Source organism: Otolemur garnettii, unplaced genomic scaffold (assembly GCF_000181295.1).
Source record: "Otolemur garnettii isolate 467f Iridium unplaced genomic scaffold, OtoGar3 scaffold00144, whole genome shotgun sequence".
Classification (NCBI taxonomy): Eukaryota; Metazoa; Chordata; class Mammalia; order Primates; family Galagidae; genus Otolemur; species Otolemur garnettii.
In genome coordinates, this window is record NW_003852539.1 from 2,691,829 (window position 1) to 2,699,317 (window position 7,489).

General features: G+C 42.1%; 1 non-coding gene across 1 annotated transcript; it reads left to right on the plus strand.

Moving 5' to 3' along the window:
• The first annotated feature begins 596 nt into the window (after nt 1–596).
• On the plus strand, nt 597–701 carry LOC111728216. Its single transcript, XR_002775589.1, has one exon. It is a non-coding gene; the product is annotated as a U6 spliceosomal RNA (small nuclear RNA).
• Nucleotides 702–7,489: the final 6,788 nt, after the last annotated feature.

A 7,489-nucleotide genomic window follows, 5' to 3' on the forward strand; every position in this document is an offset into this window, starting at 1 on the left:
TATCAGGTCTCTTCTGTAAGAGAAGAATAATTTGTAAAAATCAGAATGCCACAGGGTGGTGCTGTGGCTCAAAGGAGTAGGACACTGGCCCCATATGTGAGAGGTGGCAGGTTCACTACCAAGCCCCGGCCAAAAACTGCAAAAAAAAAAAAAAAAAAAAAAAAAAAATTACAAATCAGTTCAGAGAAAACTAAATCATTATGAACAGACTTGATAGAAATATGAATGTTAAAGATGCAGTGGGTTAAGGCTCAGAAGGAAATGAGGAAAATGTTGTTGGCAACTCGGAGAAAAAGGGGATCCTTGTTACACAGGGACAAAAAGCTGAGAATTGTGCCTGGGAGTTATGCAGAAAACAGAATTTATAAACAATAAATCTGAATATACAGCTGAGGAGATTTCTAAGCAGGCGTTGAAGGGTATGACCTGGTTTCTTCTTGCTGCTTATAGCAAAATGTGAGAAGAAATAGATAATTTGAGAGAACTGTTAAACAAAAAAGGAAGCAGGACTTGGCAATTTGGGGGATTCTCGGCCTATTCAGATTGCAAGAGATATTAGAATAATGAAATTCATTGTCAGGGATGTGGACTTTCTCGTGCTTGCTTCAGCAGAACATATACTAAAATTAGAACAATACAGAAAAGATTAGCATGGCCCCAGCTCAAGGATCACGCAAATTCATGAAGTATTCCATATTTAAAAAAAAAAAAAAGAGGAATGTGTGTTTTAGAGAAAAAGCTGAGAATATGGCTGGTTGACCTTTTGCTAATATATTAGATCAAAAGGTCAAAGTATTCCATCACATAAAAGGCTTTTTGAAGAGATTTAGTATGTGACTCATTATCCCCCTCAGCTACCTCAACAGAAGCCAAAAATAGAAATGAGATTATCTATCCACAGAGAACTCAAACTAATCAATAAGGAAAGAACAAACAACCCCATTTCTATGTGGGCAAGAGACTTGAACAGAAACTTCTCTGAAGATGATAGGTACATAGCCTACAAACACATGAAAAAATGTTTATCATCTTTAATCATCAGAGAAATGCAAATCAAAACCACTTTGAGATATCACCTAAGTCCAGTAAGATTAGCTCACATCACAAAATCTCCAAACTGCAGATGTTGGTGTGGATGTGGAGAGAAAGGAACACTTCTACACTCTGGAAGGCTAAAACAGGTGGATTGCTTGAGCTCAGGAGTACACTTCTACACTTCCAGACTGCAAACTAATACAGACTTTGTATTAGACTGCAAATTAATACAGACTTTTTGGAAAGAAGTATGGAGAATTCTCAAGGAACTAAAAGTTGACCTGCAATATCATTACTAGGTATCTACTCACATGAGCAAAAATCATTTTACAACAAAGACATTTGCACCAGAATGTTTATTGCAGCCCAATTCACAATAGCCAAGTTGTGGAAGTAGCCTAAATGCCCATCAACCCATGAATAGATTAACAAATTGTGGTATATGTATACCATGGAATACTGCGCAGTCACACAAAAAAAGGAGCCTTTACATCTTTCATGTTTACCTGGATGGAACTGGAACATATTCTTCTTCTTCTTCTTTTTGTTTTTGTTTAGCAAACCTGATCTGCATTTGAACCCACCACTCCCAGGTGCACGAGGCTGGTGCTCTAACCATCGACTACAGGCTCCCAGCCAGAACATATTCTTCTTAGTAAAGTATCTCAAGAATGGGAGAAAAAGTATCCAATGTCCTCAATACTATTATGAAACCAATATATAATCACTTACACATTCATACAAATGATGAAACACAAAGATAGTCCAGAAAGAAAGAGGGGAGAGGAGAGACAGTCAAGGGGGAGAGGGCAAGTGGAGGGAGGCCATTTGGCAGGATCTCACCTAATGTACACAATGCAACTAAAAATATATTATAAATGTCTTACCACACACAAAAAAAGAAAGAAATGAGATTATCTGGAGAAGATCTATGAAGAGGCCTTTTGTCTAATGGAGTGAATCCCCAGGACACAACAGGAGAGACCCACAAGGTTCTTGAGAATTTTGTATCAGCAGAAACACTGCAGCTTGGACTGAAAGAAATAGCGAGAATATGAAATGAAGGAAAGCTGTAAGATCCTCAGAATTCCACAGGCAGGAAACAAGTTGATAAAACTGCCTAGCTGTAAACTTGTGCTGAACCTTTCAAGAAAAAGGAAGAAGGACTCAGGGTGGAGCTATAAGCCCAAAGTCAAAGCCTTGAACTACAAAGTACTATTCCTAGGACTTGAAACCTGGTGGAGTTTGTCTAATTCAATTTTCAGAGTTGCTCTTTGCAAGGGAATGTCTTTAACTGTGACCTTATACCACCATTGTATTTTGGGAGCAGTTTGTTTTCTTTTTCTTTTTCTTTTTTTTTGAAACAGAGTCTGATTATGTCACCCTCAGTAGAGTGCTGTGGCATCACAGCTCACAGCAACCTCAAACTCTTGGGCTTAAGTGATTTTCTTGCCTCAGCCTCCCAAGTAGCTGGGACTACAGTTGTTGCAGTTGTCATTGTTGGTTAGAGGGCTCGGGCCAGGTTTGAACCTACCAGCCCTGGTGTATGTGGCTGGTGCCCTAACCACTGAGCATGGGCGCCGAGCCAGGAGCAGTTTGTTTTCTGGTTTTACCGGTCCACAGATGAAGATGAACCTTGCCCCAGAAGAGACTGTGTTCTTCTTGCCATACCTAATTTAGACTATTTCAATGATGAGATTTTTAAATTTTCAAACTGAAGAGATTTAGGTGAGACTGTGGACTTTGAGTTGATACTCTTAAGGGATTGAGACTTTTGGGAACCTTTGAATGAAGTGAATGTATTTCCTGTGTGAGATAGACAAGAATATCTGGGGACCAGAGAAAAGACTGTGGTACACAGAGTAGAGACCTGTTAAAGATGTCTATGTCCTGGACAAGTGATAGCTCACGCCTGTAATCCCAGCACTCTGGAAGGCTAAAACAGGTGGATTGCTTGAGCTCAGGAGTTCACGGGCAAAAGTGAGACCCCCATCTCTACTAAAAATAGGGAAAAAAAAAAAAGTAACCAGGTCTGTCTGCCTGTCTTCAACAAAAACAAACAATAGATGTCTATGTCCTAAAATCCTCAGAATCTGTAAATCTATCACATTACATAACAACAACAACAAAAAAGGACCTTGGCGATGTAATTAAATTGAAGATCATGAGATGGGAGATTATCCTGAATTAAGTGGGAGTGGGCCCAGTGAAATCACAAAGGCCCTTAGAAATGGAGAGGAAGACAGGAGACAGAAGCAGAGGGAGATTTTACTATGGAAAAATGGTCAGTAAAACATAACTTTGCTGTCTCTGAAGATGGAGGAAGCCCAAACCAAGGAAAGTGAGAAGCCTCTAGAAGGTGATAGAGGCTGGAAAATGAATTCTCCCTTAGCACCTCCAGAAAGGAAGGCTGAGGGCAAACAAGGGCCGGGAAAGTGGAAGCAAGGAATCAAACTAAGAGGCAGTTGCAATAATCCAAGTAAAACAGGACCATGTGCCGAGTAAGGTAGTGGCAGTGGGGATGAAGAGAAGTGGCTGGATTGAGCACCTATGAGGTTCAGTCACCGGGACATGATGACAATACTTCTGGGGGAGGAGAGAGGGACAAGTCGAGGGTGACACCCATATTTTTGGCTTAAGCAATAGGGTAGAGGGTGGAACCACTGGCTGCATAGGCCACACGGGAAGAGAGACAGGTTTGTGGGCAAGAAGATAATTTCACTTCGGACATGTTAAGTTGGTGGTGCCTGTGAAACATCCAAGAAGCAGTTGGAAAAGCAGGTCTGAGGCTCTTTGGGGAAAATACAGGTGGCAATTAAAGTCCATGGGGCAGATAAAATGGCAGGGAGAGTATGGAGAGTAAGAGAAGGACAGGACAGGACTCGGGGGTGGGGGGGTGCTAAGTAAGGATGCTGAGAAAAGAATCTACAAGGGCCTGAGAAAGAACAAAGTTCCTTCTGCCTGAAATAAACACCCTGGTGGTTCTGGGCACAAGGCTAAGCACTTCTGCGGCTTCAAGAAGCACTGGGATTCTCCTCATGTTGCAAATGAGGAAACTGAGGCTTGAAATTGAAGTGACTCGCCCAAAGCCACACATTCAGTATGTGGTAGAGCCAGGATCTAAATCTAGCTGAATCCAACCAAATTCCAAGTTCTGATTCTCCAGAAGCCACAATCTCTCCCTCAGCGAGCTACCAGAGTGTTTAACCGGCCTCTCTCTCGGTTTCTGCCTCAGCTTACCTGTTCAGCCTGGAGTGCTGCGGCAGAGGGGACCACTAGGTGGCGCGAGAGGACCAGCCGGCCCGACATACCGCCGTTCAGGCGCTGGATTGAGGAGTTGGCGGCCTTTTCATCTTGTCCTCCGCACCCACCTCTCCTGGCTATCAGAGTCGGAAAGAAAGGATTAGGAGGTTGGAAGGTTAGAGACTGGAAGTCTGAGAAGTATAAGCTGGACTGGCTCAAACCTCAAATCAAACAGAAGATTCTAAGAATTCTCTGAAAAAGGCTAAAACCAGCAAATAAAAGCTTGTGGCAAGCTTGTCTCCAGGCTAAGTCTGGGCCCCACTCCCCTCTTTGTCATTCATTTTTGCATGGAGCCCCAAATTCACAACCTTATGCTGAAGCCTTAATGCAAGAGAGAGGAAATGCATGTTACTGGGACCTATTCTGGACCAGAAGCTGGAAAAACAGGTGCATGGGTCCTTGGAGAAATCATTTCGTTCCTCAAAGCCTCGGTGTTCTTGTGGATAAAATGGGGATAATCAAGGGATCTACCTCATTGAGTGGTTGTGAGGAGTTAGTCACCAAAAAAAGGTAACATGAGGTACATTTTCTGTCATATAGCAAGAGCTCAATAAATATTGTTATAAATACATAACAATGCATTATAACAATATAAACATATAAACTATAAACACTTTTTTTTTAGACAGTCTCACTATGTCACCTTCGGTAGAGTGCTGTGTTGTCACAGCTCACAGCAACCTCAAACTCTTGGGCTTAAGCAATTCTCCTGCCTTAGTCTCCTGAGTAACTGGGACTACAGGTGCCTGCCACAACATCCAGCTATTTTTTGGTTGCAGTTGTCATTGTTGTTTAACAGACCCCAGCCAGGCTCCAACTTGCCACCTTCAATGTATATGGCCAGCACCCTACTCACTGAGCTATGGGCGCCACGCCTAAACATTATTATGTATTTATCAGGGTTCTCCAGAAAAACAGGACTAGTTAGATATATATAGATATATGAGAGGATATATTTTGGCAGTTGGCTCATGTGATTATGAAGGCCAACAAGTCCAATGATCTGGCATTTGCAAGTTGGAGTAGCAGGAAAGCCAGGGGTGTAACTCAATTTCAGGTCAAATGTCTAAGAAGGGGTGGGGCTAGTTTAAGTTTCAATGTCTAAAGGTCTAAAAACTAGGGACTCTGATGTCTAAGGATAGAAGACAGATGTCCTAGCTCAAAGAGAGAGACTTCACCTTTCCTCTGCCTTTTTGTTCTCTTCAGGCCCTCAATGGATTGGATGATATCCACTCACATAGATGAAGGTGGATTCTCTTTGCTCAGTCTGCTGATTCAAATGCTAATCTCTTCCAGAAATGCCCCCAACAAACACACCCATAAATAATATCTTACCAGCTAACTAATATCCCTTAGCCTAGTCAAGGTGACACATAAAATTAACCATCACAATTTTTTTTATTTTTTTATTTTTTTGAGACAGAGTCCCATTCTTTTGCCACAGGCTAGAGTGCCATGTCATCAGCCTAGCTCATAGCAACTTCAAACTCCTGGGTTCAGGCCTCCTGAGTAGCTGGGACCAGGTGCCAGCCACAACGTCCAGCTAATTTTTCTGGTTTTAGTAGAGACTTTTTAGTAAAGATGGGGATCTCATTCTTATTCAGGGTGGTCTCAAACCCCTGAGTTCAAGGAATCCTCCTGCCTCGGTCTCCCAGAGTGCTAGAATTATAAAGGTGAGCCACCATGACCAGCCTAGCCATCGCAATTATTAATAAATAGTAGTTCCTAGCAACTTTTTCGTGTTTATGTCATTTAATTATTTCCTCTCACGGCTCGGCGCCTGTGGCTCAAGTGGCTAAGGTGCCAGCCACATACACCTAAGGTGGTGGGTTCGAATCCCCAGCCCGGGCCCGCCAAACAACAATGATGGCTGCAACCAAAAAAAAAAAAAAATGGCCAGGCGTTGTGGCGGGCGCCTGTAGTCCCAGCTACTTGGGAGGCTGAGGCAGGAGACTCGCTTGAGCCCAGGAGTTGGAGGTTGCTGTGAGCTGTGATGCCATGGCACTCTACCCAGAGGGATCGCTTGAGGTTCCATCTAAAAAAAAAAAAAGAAAGAAAGAAAGAAAAGAAATTATTTCCTCTCACTAACAGGCCTGGCACATAGTAGGTCCTCAAGAAGCATTTGTGGGATAATAAATTAAAAATGGATGTTAGTCATGTTCTCTGGGCTAATCCTGCTTGTTGATTCTGGAGAGACTCTCTGGATGTGACCTCTTTAGCTAAGAATAAAGACTTAGTAGCAAACAGAACAGTACCTGGCTATATAGAAAATGTTCAGTAAATTTTTGGGAAAGAAGAAAGGGAAAAAGAAAGAAAGGATGGGGGAAAATGAAGGAAAAGGAAAAAGAAAAGAATGAAGGGGCAGTGCCTATGGTTCAAAGGAGTAGGGCACTGACCCCATATACCGGAGGTGGCGGGTTCAAACCCAGCCCTGGCCAAAAACTGCAAAAAAAGAAAGAAAAGAAAAGAATGAAGGAAATGCTCAAGGAGATTTTTTATTTGAAGTAAGGATCTCTGAGGCAGAGGCTGCAATGGGATCCTCAGCACAATGTTTCTCGGAGTTGTCAATGTCTTCAAGGTCCCTAAAGTCCCCCAAATGTCCTCTAATGTAGCTCTTAGCACATTTCTGTCTCAGCTGAATTCCGAATCCCTAATGTGAGCTCTGTAAAAGGAGGGACTGTGTCAGTTTTGCCCAGTGTTACACACACCTACTCCAAAGAAGGAACCCACTACATTTTCAGTTCCTACATTGGGCTGAGTTCCAGCTCTGGCAAGAGTGAAGAAGATTGCATCTGACTAACCCTCCCACAGATAAGGATTATAAATTCTGGTAAAAATATTTAACAACAACAAAAAACCTGAATTAAGACACGGGAAAGTGACCCCAAACAGACATAAATTGGAAGGGAATTCAGCATTTAAAAATAAAGAACCACCCTGGATTTGATCATATAATTTCACACTCCCCCCAATATCTTCATATGATTTCACTGGAGGATTCTACTGTTCCAAAAAATAAAAGAAAAAGAAGACTTTTTGATTCATCTTATGAAGCTAGTATTACCTTGATAGCAAAACTGAGGACAGTACAATAAAAACTCTACACCAATTCCCTCAGGACTACAGAAGCACAGTTCTTTTTTTTTTTTTT